General features: G+C 41.6%; 1 protein-coding gene and 1 non-coding gene across 12 annotated transcripts in view; both read left to right on the forward strand.

Moving 5' to 3' along the window:
* The first annotated feature begins 1231 nt into the window (after positions 1–1231).
* Positions 1232–18295, forward strand: part of SCMH1 (Scm polycomb group protein homolog 1) — a 208562-nt gene continuing 191498 nt past the window's right edge. For 4 of the 11 annotated variants that reach the window (XM_043878675.1, XM_043878674.1, XM_043878681.1 and 1 more), the window contains exon 1: positions 1291–1417. The gene's annotated coding sequence lies outside the window, so the exon portion shown is untranslated. Of the gene's footprint in view, positions 1418–18295 lie in introns of all 11 variants that reach the window. The other 7 variants (XM_043878676.1, XM_043878678.1, XM_043878682.1 and 4 more) reach the window with 4 other exon arrangements.
* LOC122678483 lies at positions 13092–13198 on the forward strand. Its single transcript, XR_006336153.1, has one exon. It is a non-coding gene; the product is annotated as a U6 spliceosomal RNA (small nuclear RNA).

The following is an 18295-nucleotide window of genomic DNA, read 5'->3' on the forward strand; positions in this document are numbered from 1 at the left end:
GAAGACAGCTGGATTCTCAAATCTGTTTCCCCGTTTACTGTGTTGAAATATCATCTGTCCTGTAGTCTATGGAAAACTTCACCGTACGCTCATGAGAGAATCACAGTGAAAAAAGCAAATCACATTTAGCATTATTATGAAAATAATTTTGAGCTCACTGACCTCTGAAAGATCTCAGGGACACCAAGGAGTACCAGAACTACATACTATGAAAACCACTGGCCTATAAAATAAATTACATACAAGGACGTTAATTGTCATTCTAGCTACACAAAGACCTCCTTCAGCACCATCATCACCATATCCACAGTCTCCCATATTCCCGCTCCACCAGTCACACCAACCAGCCATCGGCTATCATGTGTCTTTATGCACACATCCTTCCCTCTGCCTGAAATAAGCTTCCTCCTTGCAGGCTCTTTCAAGAACCAACTTGAAAGTGTTTGACTCTCAAAGTGCCTCCTCCGACCCATCCTGACAGCTGATGACTCCCTGCTGGCAGAGCACAGGCTTTGAAGTCAGGTTGGAGGTGAATCTCCACTCAGCCATTTACTGTCTGGGTGACCTCGGACAAGCAGCTTCACCTCCCAGGGCTTCAGTTTCCTCTCTGCTAAAACAGGGATGGTAAAAGTGGACAGGCCGTTTAACCACAGGAGTGCAGCAAAAACTGTTTACTGACAGAACGAGTCTGTGAACAGGCACATGGATAGGGCTCAATGCATTAAGTACTTGTTGAATGGATCAATCAGTTAAGGGACAGGCGGCATCTTTTATTTACTGAGCATTTACTTACTGGGTTCCCAGCACTGTTTCTCGTGGACTTCACAAGCATTAACTTATTTTATCTTCACACCAACCGTCAGGATTGAATACTATTCCTTTAGAGGTGAAGGTCCTACGGTAGAGATTCAAGGTAACTCGCTTAACGTCACCCACCACCGGGTCCCCGAGCCCTCTGCAGGCCTCAGTTTACCCTCCCTTGAGAGGGCCAGTGGGGGTGTGGATCTGGGCCGCGGGGTATAAGGCTGGAGGAGACTGACAGCGGGCGCTGGCTGAGCCGGGCCGCTTGGGGGCGCCCTACCCGTACTCCCCACACACAGACACACACACCCCCCACCTCCTCCGGGCCCCCGCTCCGCGCGGGCCCAACGGCCCAGGCGCGCGCCACCCCACGGCGGGAGGCCCGGGGGGCGGGGCCAGGGAGCCCCCGCCCCGCCCCCGCCTCAGCCTCAGCCGCCGCCGCCGCCGCCTCGGTCGAGCCCCCCGCCGCCCGCCAGCCCGCCGGCCGGCCGGCCGCCGCCGCTCTCCGGAGCCGCCCCCGCCCGCCCCCTCCGCGCGTCCTCTCTCGCTCGCTGCGCAGCGGAAACATGGCGGCGGGCAGGGAGTGAGCCGCCCCGCGCCGTCGCTGCGCCCGCAGGTAAGCGCCTCGGTGGCCGCCTCCGCTCGCCAGGAAAGCCCGCGCCCTGAGGGGCCTGGGCCGCCAGGGGCCGCCCCGGGCGAGAAGGAGGCGCCGGGACCGGCCTGGCCGCTGCCCCCGCCCCTCGGGCCCTACTGTCCGTCTGTGTGTCCTGACCGGTCAGCCTGTCAGGGGTCCGAGCGCGGCTGTCGCCCGCCTACTCAGCGGTCCTGGAACCCCCGCGGCGTTCTGGATCCGCGGCCGGTCCGGCGGGGCCCAGTATCCGGCCCGCGGCCCTCACTCAATAGGGGCACCCCGGGGCTCCGCGAGGGAAAAACTCAAGGACACGGGGACTCTGGAGGGTCGGCATCGCGTGCGATCCGAGCGGGGGGTCGTTGTGTCCAAGCTAGCGGGGCTGGGTCGGCCGGAGAGTGTTGGTTTTGGGCCGAGGGCCAAGAGTTGGAGGAGCTGTCAGTCTGCTCCGACAGGAGAGCTGAGAGATGCCTGTGGATCCTCGCCGGCCGGATCCGGTTCGGGGCAGGCGAGGACCGAGGTCGGCGGGCTTCCTGGCCCCGCTGAGGGTCGGAGGTGCGAAGGGCGGGGAGCTGTCAGCCGCGTCCTCCGGGCTGGCTCGGGCCGCGGGAGCTGCGCCGGGACAACTCACGTGTGCCGCCGGAAACCGGCGGGGAGAGCTGGTTTCCAACCTCCGATGGGGGCGGGGGCCTCTGGGCACTGAGGTGAGCCAGGGGCTGGAGGGCTTGGACACGTGGGCACGGCTGTGGGCCAGCCCCAGAGGAATGAAAAGGGGTTTCCAGGAGATAGGTGAACCCCAGAACGTCTCCAGATTAGAAAGGAATTTAAAAGTCATCTAGGATCCGTTTCTCTCGCCCCCATACCAAAGTAGCTTCGAAAATCCCAAATTCTACCCTAATAATTTGACCAGTCTATTTGAAGATCTTCTCCAGTGACGGGAAACTGATCTCTTCCCTAGGAAACCTATTCGTTCCTGGAAAGCTTTGGTGTTTCGAAATTTTTGTTTGTTTTGGTTGAAAGAAATAGATGCCTCCAATTCTTCCTTCTGTTCCCTTATTTACACCCATTAAGATACCTGAAGATCATGTCCCCGGAGCTTTGTCTTCACTAACTGATTCCACTTCCCGTCAGTTGTTTCTCATAGGCTGGGGTTCTCTCATTCCTTCTCTGAATGAACTCTAGTTTGCCCTTTAAAGGAGAGCTTCTTAATGTGAGCCAGGAGACAAAACCTATTAAATTGCTGCAAGACACTCTTTTGGCTCCAAGGAGTGACCTGCTTAAATATAAGGTACTCTATTCCTTTACTCATTTCTGTAGTGTGTTTTGAACTTAAAAAAAAAAAAAGATATCTAGTACTGTTTGTTTAAACCAACTAAAAGTTCTTATTTTGTGGAAGATTTTGGCTTTTCCCTCATTTTTTAAAATGTCTATAAACACTTTATCAAATGAGCCTGTGTATATTGAAGTGTGCAGTGCACCATGCAAATAGAAGAGCTTATTATTTTTTATACTGGAAAAGCTTTGAGATCTCATTTGATGCCAGACTGCAATTTAATATTTAGTTGGAGAGGGAAATGTTTTATTATATTGAACTCTTTGCTCTCTTTATAACTGCCAACGCGAGGCCCAAATTACTATGAAAAAGGACATTTTGTTGTTGTTGTTGCTCACATACCAACCGGCTTTTTTTTTTTTTTAACTTACTTTTTTTATCACTTAGCCTTGGTTTGTGGGGTTATGTTTTTAAATAGGGTCTTTACCAACATCCTGAACCCTTGCCTAAGCCACCCTGCAGGTTAGTAATTTTTTAAACTTAGCAGAGATATGATGGTCTTATAGATAAAATGTCAAGCCCTTATATCTGGGACCTGGCTTATGTTCTAAGCAAAATTTCACTTTTTATAACATAAACAAGCACATACCAGCAGTCAGAATTGGTTCTTTATCTTTCTTCTTATGTCCTCATTTTTTCAACTGGTCAGTGGTTTTGAAGTTTGCAGCACAGGTCAAGTTTTGATTTCTGGTATGTTTGTGCACATACTGTTTCCCTTTTATATAAATTGGATAAGATTTTGTATAGCACTGTTCTGTACAGAACTGTACAGACTCAGGAAAAGCTCTGATTCCTTCCCTTCAAAGGACTTGGAGTTAATGGTAGGAAATACTAAAAACCTATGAGAAAGATCTGTTGTGACTATCCTACTGAAAATGTAAATGCAACATCTTGTAAACTTTATACTTAATGTATCTACTGTATGTCAGGCACTATGCTATGTACTATGTTAACTGGGTAGACAGAGATAAGTAAGATACATTTCCAATCCTTGTGGAAATGGTGAATTAGTTGCTAAAATAGGTCATCTCAGAATAAAAAGTGAGAGCTTTGCCGCTTGATACTTGCACCAAGGGGAGGGCACTCAGACTAGCTCAGGACTTAAGGGAAGGCTTGAGGAAGAGATGACACCTGGCCCAAGTCCTAAATGGTAAGTAGAAGTAAGGCAGACAAAGAGGAGTAAAAAAAAAAAATGTGCTTCAAATAGAAAGAATAGCTTGAGGAAAGGCATCAATGTGAGAAAAGGAATAGCTTGCCTAGGGAACCACAAGCAGTTTGGTACTGCTAAGAAATAACAATAGTGATATAAGTGGTAAGTTGTGAGACTGGAAATACAATCAGAGCCCATGTCATGGTTAACCTTGTATGCATAAGTATCTTGAAATGAATTCAGTGGGTGATTTTTTTAAATCACTGGAAGGTTTTTATAGATATGCTTGAATAATTTTAAAATGAGATTATAGGGATGAAGAGAGAGGGATGAAGTTGAGAGAATCTGTGAGGCTTTATGATTGATTGGGTGTGTAGGTCAGAGGGTGAGTAGTCCAGTGTGATGTTTAGGTTTTTGATTTGGGTGACTGGGGAGATGATGGTGACATTAACTGAAGACAGGAAACACTGGATAATGATTTCAGTTTGGGACTTAGAGGTTTTGTGATTTTTTGAGTGAGATCAATGAGCAAACATGGTGGAAGTAAAATAGGAAAAAAAACAAGAGGTTATGGTCAGAAAGTGGAATATTAGAGTTAAATTGTCTGATGTGAAGCTCTTCTCACTGACAGCTAGGTCCATGTGTGGATTGCTGAAGTACAGCAAAGGTGAAGGCTGGTGAAGCTCAGTGTGACAGGGAACTGGGAGGCTGTTGTATGGAACGAGTCTTCTGCATCAGTAGTGAAGTGATTTAGGATGTGGAGGAGAGGGAGAGATTGTGACCCAGGTGCAGTGAATATAAGGGATTAATCGGGAGGGTGGTAGAAGACAGATGAGGAGGAGGGGTAAGGATTGATATAGCCAGATGGTGGAAACCTCAGAGGAGAAGGAATTTATAAATGCAGGAATGGAAAAGTAATGGTTTTTTACTTTTCCTTCCTGGAAGCAGGATACTGATCTGTTCATCTTTATTCTGATCTCATATTAATCGTTGTGTTGGGTCTGAAAAGTCTGTTCTTAGTCTTGAAAAACAGGAGAGCAGATACCCTATATCAAATCCTTTCTGCTAATACTTAATAACAAAAAGTCCATAGATGTTTTTTCTGTGATGGTCAGTGGATAGATAGGAAGCAATCAGTAGTGAGGATGGTTTGTGGAAAGAGTATAGTTAAGAGCCTAGGCTTTGGTTTAGAAAGACCAAGATTCAAATCTCAGCTCTGTCGCTTACTGGCCTTAAGACTGTAAGCAAATTGTTTAACCTCTGTGACTTTCAGTATCGTTATGTGTAAAAAATAGATTTCTGCTTTGTGGGGTGTCACAAAGATTACCTGAAATAATGTGTGTGTGTGTGTGTGTGTATACTGTAATGTGTATACACACACACACACACACACACACACACATACTAGAAAAGCAATTGACACTTCAGAGATGCAAAGTATATGGTAGTTCTCTTCCAACTACTTTTAAGGGACGTAAGCTCTGCTGGCAGAAATGAAATGTTTTCATGCTTGACTAAATTAAAAGGCAGTAAATACTCTGAGGGAGGTAAAGCAAAACGATATAGAACTTTGGAGGTAGAGCCATCATTTCTCAACAGTTGGGACAAGGTTAGGCTTTACACTCAAGATGAATTATATTTAGGCCTTGGAGAACACACTGAAATAGATTAAATAATTTAGGTGGAACTACAAAATGGGGATAGATCATATGTTTTAAAAAATTAATAGTTGACAGAGGTTAAGTATTGTGTTTGTGTAAGTCAGTAGTGAGAGATGTGGCTAGAGAGGTGGGCTGGGGCCATAGTATTAAAGACCTGAAACGTAGAAGCTTGGACTTGATTCTAAATATACTAGGGAGCCACAGATTGTACATCCTCCCTCTCTACCTCAGTCTCCTAACTGTAAAATCTATAGGTGTTAATTTAGAAACTTCGAATTTGTTTTTGAAATAAGCCAAGTAAGAAATTCACATTTGAAAAATAAGTTAAAAAAAGATAACTACTAGGATTTATTTTGTAGTTGTTGCTTAATCTTTGCAATAACCTTGTTTGGTAGACAGGCTTAGTGGAGTTGAAAGCATACAAGATCTCACTGGTAGAAAGTGACTAAAAAAAAGAAGAAAGTGACTAAAGATGTTCCAATTTCAAATTCTTTTTTATATTTCCATACTTATTAAGATTTGAAAAAGAAGCCTGGGTCCTCAATGTCACTAAATAATACAATCCAGGGTTGGTCACTTTTCTTCTGTGATCCTCAGTTCCCTCATTTATAAAGTGAGGGAAGGTGTAGGTGTAAGGCTTAACTAAAGTAGTGTGTGTATTGCACTTTACATAATGTGAAAAATACATAGTAGATACTCAAATGTTGCCCTCATCTGTAAATGACGGATTTTAACCAAGCCACTGCCAAGGTCTTAGTGCTAACTCCTCAGCCATCAGAGAACTGCTGGAACTGGTTATTTTGATAAGCTTTGGCCATATAAACCCAGCAAGTCTTGTTCTCTGGTATCTTTGTCTTAGTTCTTCCGATCATCTCTTTTTCTTCTGTACTGTTATTCTGGTGCTGACTTGGCTTCCGCTTACTCTCTCCCAATCCTGCTTGTTGCTCCCTTTCAAACCTTTCCACTTGTTCTCTGAAACTCGTATTTCCTAAACTGTCAACTATTTTATGGGATGTTTTATGTGTGCTGGCCTTAAATGGGAGCCAGTAGAGTAAGAGTACTTGCTCTCTAGCCCTTCTGAATGGGTGCAGCTCATTTTCTTAGACCACTCTTTGCAAAAGGAACGAGATAAGGATGACTGTAATTTTTTGTGCACCACTATCCCACACATTCCGTGAATCAAGGTAAACTGGAAGTGGTGAAACAGGAGATGGCAGGAGTGAACATCGACATTTTAGGAATCAGTGAACTAAAATGGACTGGAATGGGCAAATTTAATTCAGATGACCATTATATCTACTACTGTGGGCAAGAATCCCTTAGAAGAAATAGAGTAACCCTCATAGTCAACAAGAGAGTCCGAAATGCAGTAAAGTAAAGTGAAGTCGCTCAGTCATGTCCGACTCTTTGCAACCCCATGGACTGTAGCCTACCAGGCTCCTCCATCAATGGGATATTCCAGGCAAGAATACTGGAGTGGGTTGCTATTTCCTTCTCCAGGGGATCTTCCCGACCCAGGGATTGAACCCAGGTCTCCCACATTGTAGGCAGGCGTTTACCATCTGAGCCACCAGGGAAGTCCGAAATGCAGTACTTGGTTGCAATCTCAAAAATGACAGAATGATCTCTGTTCATTTCCAAGGCAAACAATCCATAATCACAGTAATCCAAGTCTATGCCCTAACCACTAATGCTGAAGAAGCTGAAGTTGAACCTATGATGACCTACAAGATTTTCCAGAACTAACATCAAAAAAAAGGTGTCCTTTTCATCATAGGGGACTGGAATGTAAAAGTAGGAAGTCAAGAGATACCTGAAGTAATAGGAAAGTTTGGCCTTGGAGTGCAAAATGAATCAGGGCAAAGGCTAACAGAGTTTTGCCAAGAGAACGCAATGACTGTAGCAAGCACCCTCTGCCGACAACACAAGAGACGACTTTACACATGGACATCACCAGATAGTCAACACCGAAATCAGATTGATTATATTTTTTTCAGGCGAAGATGGAGAAGCTCTATACAGTCAGCAAAAACAAGACTGAGAGCTGTGGCTCAGATCATGAACTCCTTATTGCCAAATTCAGACTTAAATTGAAGAAAGTAGGGAAAACTACTAGACCATTCAGGTATGACCTAAGTCAAATCCCTTACGACCATACAGTGGAAGTGACAAATAGATTCAAGGGATTAGATCTGATAGACAGAGTGCCTGAAGAACTAGGAACAGAGGTTTGGGACATTGTACAGGAGGCAGTGATCAAGACCATCCCCAAGAAAAAGAAATGCAAAAAGGCAAAATGGTTGTCTGAGGAGGCCTTACAAATAGCCGAGAAGAGAAGTAAAAAGCAAAGGAGAAAAGGAAAGATATTCCCATTTGAATGCAGAGTTCCAAAGAATAGCAAGGAGAGATAAAACCTTCCTCAGTGATCAATGCAAAAAAAAAATAGAGGAAAACAATAGAATGGGAAAGGCTAGAGATCTCTTCAAGAAAATTAGAGATACCAAAGGAACATAACATGCAAATATGGGCACAATGAAGGACAGAAATGTTATGGACCTAGCAGAAGCAGAAGGTATTAAGAAAAGGTGGCAAGAATACACAGAAGATACAAAAAAGATCTTCACGACCCAGATAATGACAATGGTGTGATCACTCAACTAGAGCCAGACATCCTGGAGTCCGAAGTTAAGTGGGCATTAGGAAGCATCACTACGAACAAAGCTAGTGGAGGTGATGGAATTCCAGTTGAGCTATTTCAAATCCTAAAAGATGATGCTGTGAAAGTGCTGCACTCAAAATGCCAGCAAATTTGGAAAACTCAGCAGTGGCCACAGGACTGGAAAAGGTCGGTTTTCATTCTAATCCCAAAGAAAGGCAATGCCAAAGAATGCTCAAACTACCACACAGTTGCACTCATCTCACACGCTAGTAAAGTAATGCTCAAAATTCTCCTAGTCAATCTTCAGCAATACGTGAACTGTGAACTTCTAGACGTTCAAGCTGGTTTTAGAAAAGGCAGAGGAACCAGAGATCAAATTGCCAACATCCGTTGGATCATCGAAAAAGCAGGAGAGCTCCAGAAAAACATCTATTTCTGCTTTATTGACTATGCCAAAGCCTTTGACTGTGTGGATCACAATAAACTGTGGAAAATTCTGAAAGAGAAGGGAGTACCAGGCCACCTGACCTGCCTCTTGAGAAACCTATACGCAGGTCAGGAAGCAAAAGTTAGAACTGGACATGGAACAACAGACTGGTTCCAAATAGGAAAAGGAGTACATCAAGGCTGTATATTGTCACCCGGCTTGTTTAACTTATATGTGGAGTGAAACGATGTGCTGGATGAAGCATAAGCTAGAATCAAGATTGCTGGGAGAAGTATCAATAACCTCAGATATGCAGATGACACCACCCTTATGGCAGAAAGTGAAGAAGAACTAAAGAGCCTCTTGATGAAAGTGAAAGAGGAGAGTGAAAAAGTTGACTTAAAGCTCAACATTCAGAAAACTAAGATCATGGCGTCTGGTCCCATCACTTCATGGCAAATAGATGGGGAAACAGTGGCTGACTTTCTTTTTTGGGCTCCAAAAATCACTGCAGATGGTGATTGCATCCATGAAATTAAAAGATACTTACTCCTTGGAAAGAAAGTTATGACCAACCTAGACAGCGTATTAAAAAGCAGAGACATTGCTTTGCCAACAAAGGTCCGTCTAGGCAAGGCTCTGGTTTTTCCAGTAGTCATGTATGGATGTGAGAGTTGGACTATAAAGAAAGCTGAGTGCTGAAGAATTGATGGTTTTGAACTGTGCTGTTGGATAAGACTCTTGGGAGTCCCTTGGACTGCAAGGGGTTCCAACCAGTCCATCCTAAAGGAGATCAGTCCTGGGTATTCTTTGGAAGGACTGATGTTGAAGCTGAAACTTTAATACTTTGGCCACCTGATGTGAAGAACTGACTCATTTGAAAAAACCCTGATGCTGGGAAAGATTGAGGGCAGGAGGAGAAGGGGACGACAGAAGATGAGATGGTTGGATGGCCTCATCAACTCAGTGGACATGAGTTTGGGTGAACTCCAGGAGTTGGTGATGGACAGGGAGGCCTGGCATGCTGCAGTCCATAGGGTTGCAAAGAGTCAGACACAACTGAGCAACTGAACTGAACTGAACTTCTTAAAATCTTGTTCTTTCTGGCACAACGGCTGTACCACTCTCATTGTCTTGTATGTACATCATCTCTGTTGTTAAAGACCTCGTACACACAGTCTTCATTTCTGCCTCAATTTCTGGGCTTATCCTGAGTGACTTTAGTATTCATATGGATATCTGTTTCTTCAACACATTGGCCTCTTCAACTGAGGTGATCATCCTTTTAACTAATCAGCTCCCGTAGTTACACCATGGGCTTTGTTCTCACTTGAATATGGCCCACCTCTGAAATTATAAATGAAGACATACATATTTGTTCCAAATTTTCCCAACTACCTGTCCTTTGACTGTCCCTACACTTTCTTTGACCTCACTGAGACCTGTTTGCACTTCCTTCCCTATCCAGCTTAGTTTTCTTAGTCTCTAACTTATTTCATTCACTCTCTTATCATTATCTTTTATCTCTGTCCCTTGCTTGTTGTCCTTCTGTCCCTGTCTGGGCAAAATTCCAAACTAATCTCTCTCTTCTTGCCTGTACCAGCTCTACTGAGCCCTGTTTGGAAAAAAAATACTCACTTTTACAGATCTCTGCCATCGCGGAGATGGGAAGATAAAGAAGGATAGATAATTACAATTGCATATTATTGAAGGATGTCACACATTTTTTCCTGCTTAATTTGAAGCATATAAAAACCCTGTTAGATAGGATGCCAGGTCATTATAAACTCTATTTTCTGATAAGAAACTGAGGTGTAGGTGAATTAAATGCTATGCCCAGTGTGAAATAGCTGTTAAATGTCAAAAAAGCAACTCAAAACCAGGCATTCTTACTACAGATTCTGTATTTTGTCCAGAATGGTTCACTGTCTCTTATGACTTACTTTTGAAGACTCTGTGCTTTCTGAACCTTCTGGTGGTTCTGCTACAAGTCATCATATATTAATTTTCTTAAATTTTAAAGCATTTAAGACTGATGCATTAATTTCCCCCTCTGTATTTACTATAGTTGTTGCCATTGTTCAGTTCAGCTCAGTTCAGTCATTCAGTCGTGTCCGACTCTTTGCAACCCCATGAATCGCGGCATGCCAGGCCTCCCTGTCCATCACCAACTCCCGGAGTTTACTCAGACTCATGCCCATCGAGTCGGTGATGCCATCCAGCCATCTTATCCTCTGTCATCCCCTTCTCCTCCTGCCCCCAATCCCTCCCAGCATCAGGGTCTTTTCCAATGAGTCAGCTCTTTGCATGAGGTGGCCAAAGTATTGGAGTTTCAGCTTCAATATCAGTTCTTGCCATTGTTAGCTTTTAAAATTAAAGCATGTACATAATTGTATATTCACTTTAATCACTGTATCTGTTGCTCATTGATGTATTACAGGCACATTTCTAAGTGTTTTCTTATTTATTATAATTGCTTTACATTTGCTTTTGTAGACTTTCCTCTGGGGTGTTCAAACATGATGGAAATAAAGGCTGTTTTAGTCATTATATTCTGTGAAGTATAACAGAAAACATGAAAGTCAGCATACTTGTTCTTAGAGATATTTAAGAAAAGAGCAGACAACTGTTTGTCTTAGATGATTTAAAGTTTTGGACTTCCAATCCCAATTTTTTGGTGCTCTGTCTTATCTCCGGTTATCTCAAAGGACTGCTGGAAAGTCTCCAAGCTAAATTAAGTTTATTTCTTTAAGTATAAAAGTTTACGAAGCCTAATAGGCCCAGTTCCAAATTAACAGCTTAAAAACATTGTCTAATCTCTTTATGTGTGTTTTTTCAATTTTTTATTCATTCATTCAACAAATATTTATTAATGCCTTTTAATTGCCAAACTCTGTGCTGTGTACACTGACAATAGATGGAATTTGCCTGTGAAGGCATCTATTCTAGACTTTTGTCTATTGGGAGTTTTTAAATCACAGATTCAATTTCAGTGCTTGTAATGATCTGTTTGTGTTTGATATTTGTTCCTGGTTTGGTCTTAGGAGATTGTATCTTTCCAAGAATTTGTCCATTTTTCCTAGGCTGTCCATCTTCTTGACATATAGTTGCCTGTAGTAAGTAGTCTCTTAGGTCCTTTGTATTTTTGTGGTGTCAGTTGTAACTTCTCCTTTTTCATTTCTAATTTTATTGATTTAGGCTCTCTCCCTTTTTTTCGTCATGAGTCTGGCTAAAGGTATATCAATTTTGCTTATCATTTCAAGCAATAATAATCTACGTTCCAACAATTTTTCTCTCACATAATCTACAATCCAACAGTTCTTCTCCTAGGTAAATACCCTTTAGAAACACTCCTATGCATATATAAAGAGACTTTCAAAAATATCTATGCAACATTTTTATAGCAGAAAATTCAAACTAGTCCAAATGTATAATTAATAAAAGAAAGAAAATATTACAGTATATTTATCTAATGGAATTCCATACAGTAATGGAAATGAATAAACTAGATCTGTACAGTAACTTGAGTGAATCTCACAAATAAAAAAGTTGAGTAAATAAAGCAAATGGCAGAACACATTTATATAAAGCCCAACATTGATATATTATTTATGGAAGCATACTTACATAATAAATGCTTAAAGAAATGCATGGTAATGAAAAAATATAATATCAAAGTAAGGATAGTGGATATCTCTGAAGTGCAGGGTTGCGAGAAAAGACTAGTAATACTGCTGGGAAGAGCAACAGGGGATTTAAATTGTATTGGTAAATGTTTTTTCAGCCAAACTGTGGATATATGGTTGTCCATTCATTATTATTTATCCCTTTTTATATATCTGAAATATTGTATAAGATATGTATTTTTAAGAAATAATATGTAGTTCTTGTCATGAGTTTAATGCAGGAAGGGAAGGATCAGCAGAAATATAGAATATTTATGAATAGGATAAATATGCTATTCATAGAATGAATCATGTAACTGTTTTTACAGGTCTGAAATGGTCTCATATAGGAAACTTCAGGTAATTCAGCATCTTTCAAGCTAATGTAACAAGGACTCTCATTGAAATATATTCAGAGTAATATGAGACACAAGGGCAGGAACAGTTGACTACCAAGGCAGAAGGAGGGAGATGGTTTTTGGAAAGGCTTCAGAGAGAAAGAGAATGAAATTTAACCTGGATTAAATGTTTGAGAAGGAATTCACTAAGTAGGCTGAAGAGAAGAATGCCTTCCAGATAGAAGTTAAAGCCCTTTTGCAGACGGAATCCTCTAGGTAGAGTATGTGGAGGTTAAAGAAGCACAGCAGAGGAAGAGACTAAGGAGGGGAGCAAAAACAACAGCAAGTGTCTGTGTAGTAGTTACTGTGCATTTTATACTGTGCATTGTAAGCCCAGATGGGAAACAGGCACCTAAGGGTTAAGTAACCATGCTGTCTCTGGCAGCACATATACTAAAATTGGAACGATACAGAGAAGATTAGCACAGCCCCTGTGCAAAGATGACATGCAAATTCGTGAAGTGTTCCATATTTGTAGAGGAAGGGACCATGTGTATACCTATGGCTGATTCATGTTGAGGTTTGACAGAAAACAACAAAATTCTGTAAAGCAGTTATCCTTCAATTAAAAATAAATAAATTAGGAAAAAAAAGAGTGAAGTAACCTGTCCAAGGTCATAGGACTATCAGGAGGTGGAACCAGGATTCGAACTCTTGACAGTTCAAATCCTGTCTGGTCCAGAGTCTATGCTCTTGGCCAGTAAGTTGTACTCTGAATCACTGCATGATAAGCAAAATCAGAAGAAAGGGGTGTTTTTAATGCCAGAGGAACAAGAGTAAGTTTCAAAAAGAAAGGAATAGTTAGCAGTGTGAAAGACCTTACGGAGATAAAGTAGAAATACTACAAAGAGATCATTGGATTAAAAAAAAAATCGCTGTGCTCTAAGATACAGTAAGGGATACCAAGATAACAGAGATGTGGATATCTCAGTAGTGGTTCAGTCCACCAGTTCTGTGGGCCAGTGATTATAATTTCCACTGTCACGTAAATATTATTAGCTCCATTTTATATGTAAAGTAACTGAAATTCAGAGATATTTGGCCTAAATTATATAATTTATTTGTGATAGAACTCAGTTTCAAACCCAGACATCCTGTCTTAAGCCATAATGCATCTTTCCAATTTACCATGCATACTCCCCACAAGTGGTGTTATATAGTTCTAAGGTTTCATCAGTCAGTACAGGAGGTGAGGTTGACTTGTAAGAATTAACTTGCTTTTTAGCTGAATATATCCTGTCTCAGGGTTTCCCCGGTGGCTCAGTGGTGAAGAATCTGCCTGCCAGTGCAAGAGATATGGGTTCGATTCCTGGGTCAGTAAGATATGCTGGAGAAGGAAATGGCAACCCACTCCAGTTTTCTTGCCTGGGAAGTCCCCTGGACAAAGGAGCCTGATGGGCTATAGTCCCTGGGGGTTGCAAAGAGTCAGACATGACTTAGTGACTAAACAACAAACAACAAATCCTGTCTCAACATTATAGGTAAACTAGAAGGATCCTTGAATAGAAGAATGAAATACTTCAGTGAATCAGTCATGCTTTTTTTTTTTTAATTTGAGTAAACAGATGAACTATTTCCTTGTTAGGGTAAGTGCTCCTATTTTAATAAGTTGCAAAGTTTCTGTAGCCCCTCAAGCCTTGGTGTAATCCACTTCCTCCTTCTTAACCAACACGTATTTATCAGCTGTGTACTGAGGATACAAAAATGTGAATAAGATTCTTTCTCTCAGTGAGCTTATTATCCTGGTGATAGCTGGGATAAAAAGTTATTATAATTTTATCTCTGGTCTTCCTCCTCCAAACTTATAACTACAGTCTAATCATAAGGAAAACTAGACAAATCCCAATTGAGAGATATTCTGTGAAATACTTGACCACTATTCCTCAAAGCTATCAAGGTCATCAGGCAAGAAAAGTCAGCCAGATGAGTCTAAGATGACATGATGACAAAAATGTGTTATCCTGGGAAGGGTAATAGGATCCTGAAACAGAAAAAGGAAATTAAGTGAAAACCAAGGAAGCCTCAATGAAATGTGGACTTCAGTTAATGGTATATCCATATTGGTTCATTAATTATAACAAATGTACCATACTAATGTAAGATGCTAGTAATACGGGAAACCGTGCAGAATATATGGGAACTCTGCACTATCTTTGCAGACTTCTGTAAATCTAAAATTGTTCTTAAATAAAAGCTTATTTGTAAAAAGTAATAATAAAGTCAAAATAATTGTATATGCTGTTTCTTTGGAATTTAATTAAAACACATTTCTTCATAAAATATTCCCAGTTTGGTTGACATGTATGATGGGACTGACAAACTGCAGTCTGTTGATAGCTGCATGTTCTAATGTGTTTGCTATGTACATGCCATATACATTTTTTCTATTTCAGTGTCTTATACATGTAGATGGGCTTCCCTGGTGGCTCAGATGGTAAAGCATCTGCCTCCAGTGAGGAAGACCCAGGTTCAGTCCCTGGGTTGGGAAGATCCCCTGGAGAAGGGAATGGCAACCCACTTCAGTATTCTTGCCTGGAGAATTATGTGGATAGAGGAGCCTGGCAGGCTATGGTCCATGGGGTTGCAAAGAATGTGAAGTCAAGTGGGCCTTAGGAAGCATCACTACGAACAAAACTAGTGGAAGTGATGGAATTCCAGTTATGCTGTCTCAAATTCTAAAAGATGATGCTGTGAAAGTGTTGCACTCAATATGCCAGCAAATTTGGAAAACTCAGCAGTGGCCACAGGACTGAAAAAGGTCAGTTTTCATTCCATTCCCAAAGAAAGGCAATGTCAAAGAATGTTCAAACTACTGCACAATTGCACTCATCTCACACGCTAGCAAAGTAAAACTCAAAATTCTCCAAGTGAGGCTTCAACAGCACGTGAACCTTGAAATTCCAGATGTTCAAGCTGGATTTAGAAAAGGCAGAGGAGCCAAAAATCAAATTATCATCATCTGTTAGATCATCGAAAAAGCGAGAGAGTTCCAGAAAAACATCTACTTTTGCTTTATTGACTACGCCAAAGCTTTTGACTCTTTGGATCACAAAAAAAAAAAAAAAAAACCTGTGGAAAATTCTTAAAGAAATGGGAACACCAAAACCACCTGACCTGCCTCTTGAGATATCTGTATGCAGGTCAAGAAGCAACAGTTAGAACTGGACATGGGACAACAGACTGGTTCAAAATCAGGAAAGGAGTACATCAAGGCTGTATGTTATCACCCTGCTTATTTAGCTTACATGAGAGTACATCATGTGAAATGCTGGGCTGGATGAAGCACAAGCTGGAATCAAGATTGCCAGGAGAAATATCAATAACTTCAGATATGCAGATGACATGACCCTTAAGGCAGAAAGCAAAGAAGAACTAAAGAGCCTCTTGATGAAAGTGAAAGAGGAGAGTGAAAAAGTTGGCTTAAAACTCAACATTCAGAAAACTTAAGATCATGGTCCCATCACTTCATGGCAAATAGATGGGGAAACAGTGGAAATAGTGACAGACCTTATTTTCTTGGGCTCCAAAATCACTGCAGATGGTGACTGCAGCCATGAAATTAAAAGATGCTTGCTCCTTGGAAGAAAAACTATGACCAACCTAGACAGCATAATAAAAAGCAGAGACATTACTTTGTCACAAAGGTCCATCTAGTCAAGGCTATGGTTTTTCCAGTAGTCATGTATGGATGTGAGAGTTGGACTATAAAGAAAGCTGAGTGCTGAAGAATTGATGCTTTTGAACTGTGGTGTTGAAGAAGATTCTTGAGAGTCCCTTGGACTACAAGGAGATCCAACCAGTCCATCCTAAAGGAAATCAGTCCTGAATATTCATTGGAAGGACTGATGCTGAAGCTGAAACTCCAATACTTTGGCCACCTGATGGGAAGAACTGACTCATTTGAAAAGACCCTGATGCTGGGAAAGATTGAAGGCAGGAGGAGAAGGGGACGACAGAGGATGAGATGGTTGGATGGCATCACCAACTCGATGGACGTGAGTTTGAGTGAGCTCTGGGAGTTGGTGATGAACAGGGAAGCCTGGCGTGCTGCAGTCCATGAGATCACAAAGAGTCGGACACGACTGAGTGAGTGAACTGACTAATATGTAGATGACAGAAGTATGCTAACTCCTAGTCAACAGAGAGAACTCAAGACAAATGTAAAAACTTTCTTACCACGTAATATTGCTTGTTAATTGAAACCACAAAACACTTATTTGGAGGGATTGCAGCTAGGTACTCACTGGTTTGTGAGCAGACATGATTCAGTTCATATAGGAATGTTCCTTTATTGAGCTGTTTGTGTGATACTATAAAAAGGTACTGTTACCTATTATCACTGTATATGAGTGCAAGTTGGATACTTATTTTTTTCTACAAATGCTTTATAAGATTAGTGTGATTCTTGGATGAGATCAACTTAAAAGTCCTAGATTTAGTTTTAGGAAAAAACCTCTTGAGAAATTGCTTAATCATAGTTTATATTAATAGTTCTTTTACTAAATGCATCTTCCTCATCAATTATAGTTTTGCCTGCATTTATACTCTTTTTATTGGCTGTACTGGATCTTCATTGTGGTGTATGGGCTGTCTCTAGTTGGGGTATGCAGGGGCTTCTGTAGCTGCAGCACATGGGCTTCTCATTGCAGTGCATAGTCTTCTCTTTTTGCAGAGCACAGGCTCCAGAGCACGTGGGCTCTCTGGTTGCAGCATGCAAGCTTAGTTGCTGCTTGGCATGTGGGATCTTAATTCCCTGACCTGGGATCAAATCTGTGTCTCCTGCATTGAAAGGCGAATTCTTAACCACTGGACCAGCAGGGAAGTCCTAAAGGAAACCACTCACAGAAATTTATCTTCAAAGGACATATTCTATAAATAATTATTTAATAACTAGATGTCCTGTCTTTATAGAAAGCTTAGAAAATAATACTAACAAGTACCAGTAGAGCTAGCAATTCTCTTTCTTCTTTATTGATCCAGAACCTACTCTCCAAACGCCACAACTCTTAACCCTCTTACTTCCACACCACCTCCAACTTAATTATTTAATGCAGCTTTCTTAATGAGTAAACAAGGATTGCTTATTTGGGTTGAATTCTGTTAACTGCCTTAGTAATAAATAGATTTTTAAAATAAAGAGCCTCTTGATGAAAGTGAAAGAGGAGAGTGAAAAAGTTGGCTTAAAGCTCAACATTCAGAAAAAGATCATGGCATCCAGTCCCATCACTTCATGGCAAATAGATGGGGAAACAGTGAAAACAGTGGCTGACTTTCTTTTTTTGAGTTCCAGAATCACTGCAGATGGTGATTGCAGCCAGGAAATTAAAAGACACTTACTCCTTGGAAGGAAAGTTATGACCAACCTAGATAGCATATTAAAAAACAGAGACATTACTTTGCCAACCAAGGTCCGTCTAGTCGAGGCTGTGGTTTTTCCAGTAGTCATGTATGGATATGAGAGTTGGACTATAAAGAAAGCTGAGCGGTGAAGAATTGATGGTTTTGAACTGTGGTGTTGGAGAAGACTCTTGAGAGTCCCTTGGACTGCAAGGAGATCCAGCCAGTCCATCCTA

The sequence above is a fragment of the Cervus elaphus genome, chromosome 20 (assembly GCF_910594005.1).
Source record: "Cervus elaphus chromosome 20, mCerEla1.1, whole genome shotgun sequence".
In the NCBI taxonomy this organism is placed as follows: Eukaryota; Metazoa; Chordata; class Mammalia; order Artiodactyla; family Cervidae; genus Cervus; species Cervus elaphus.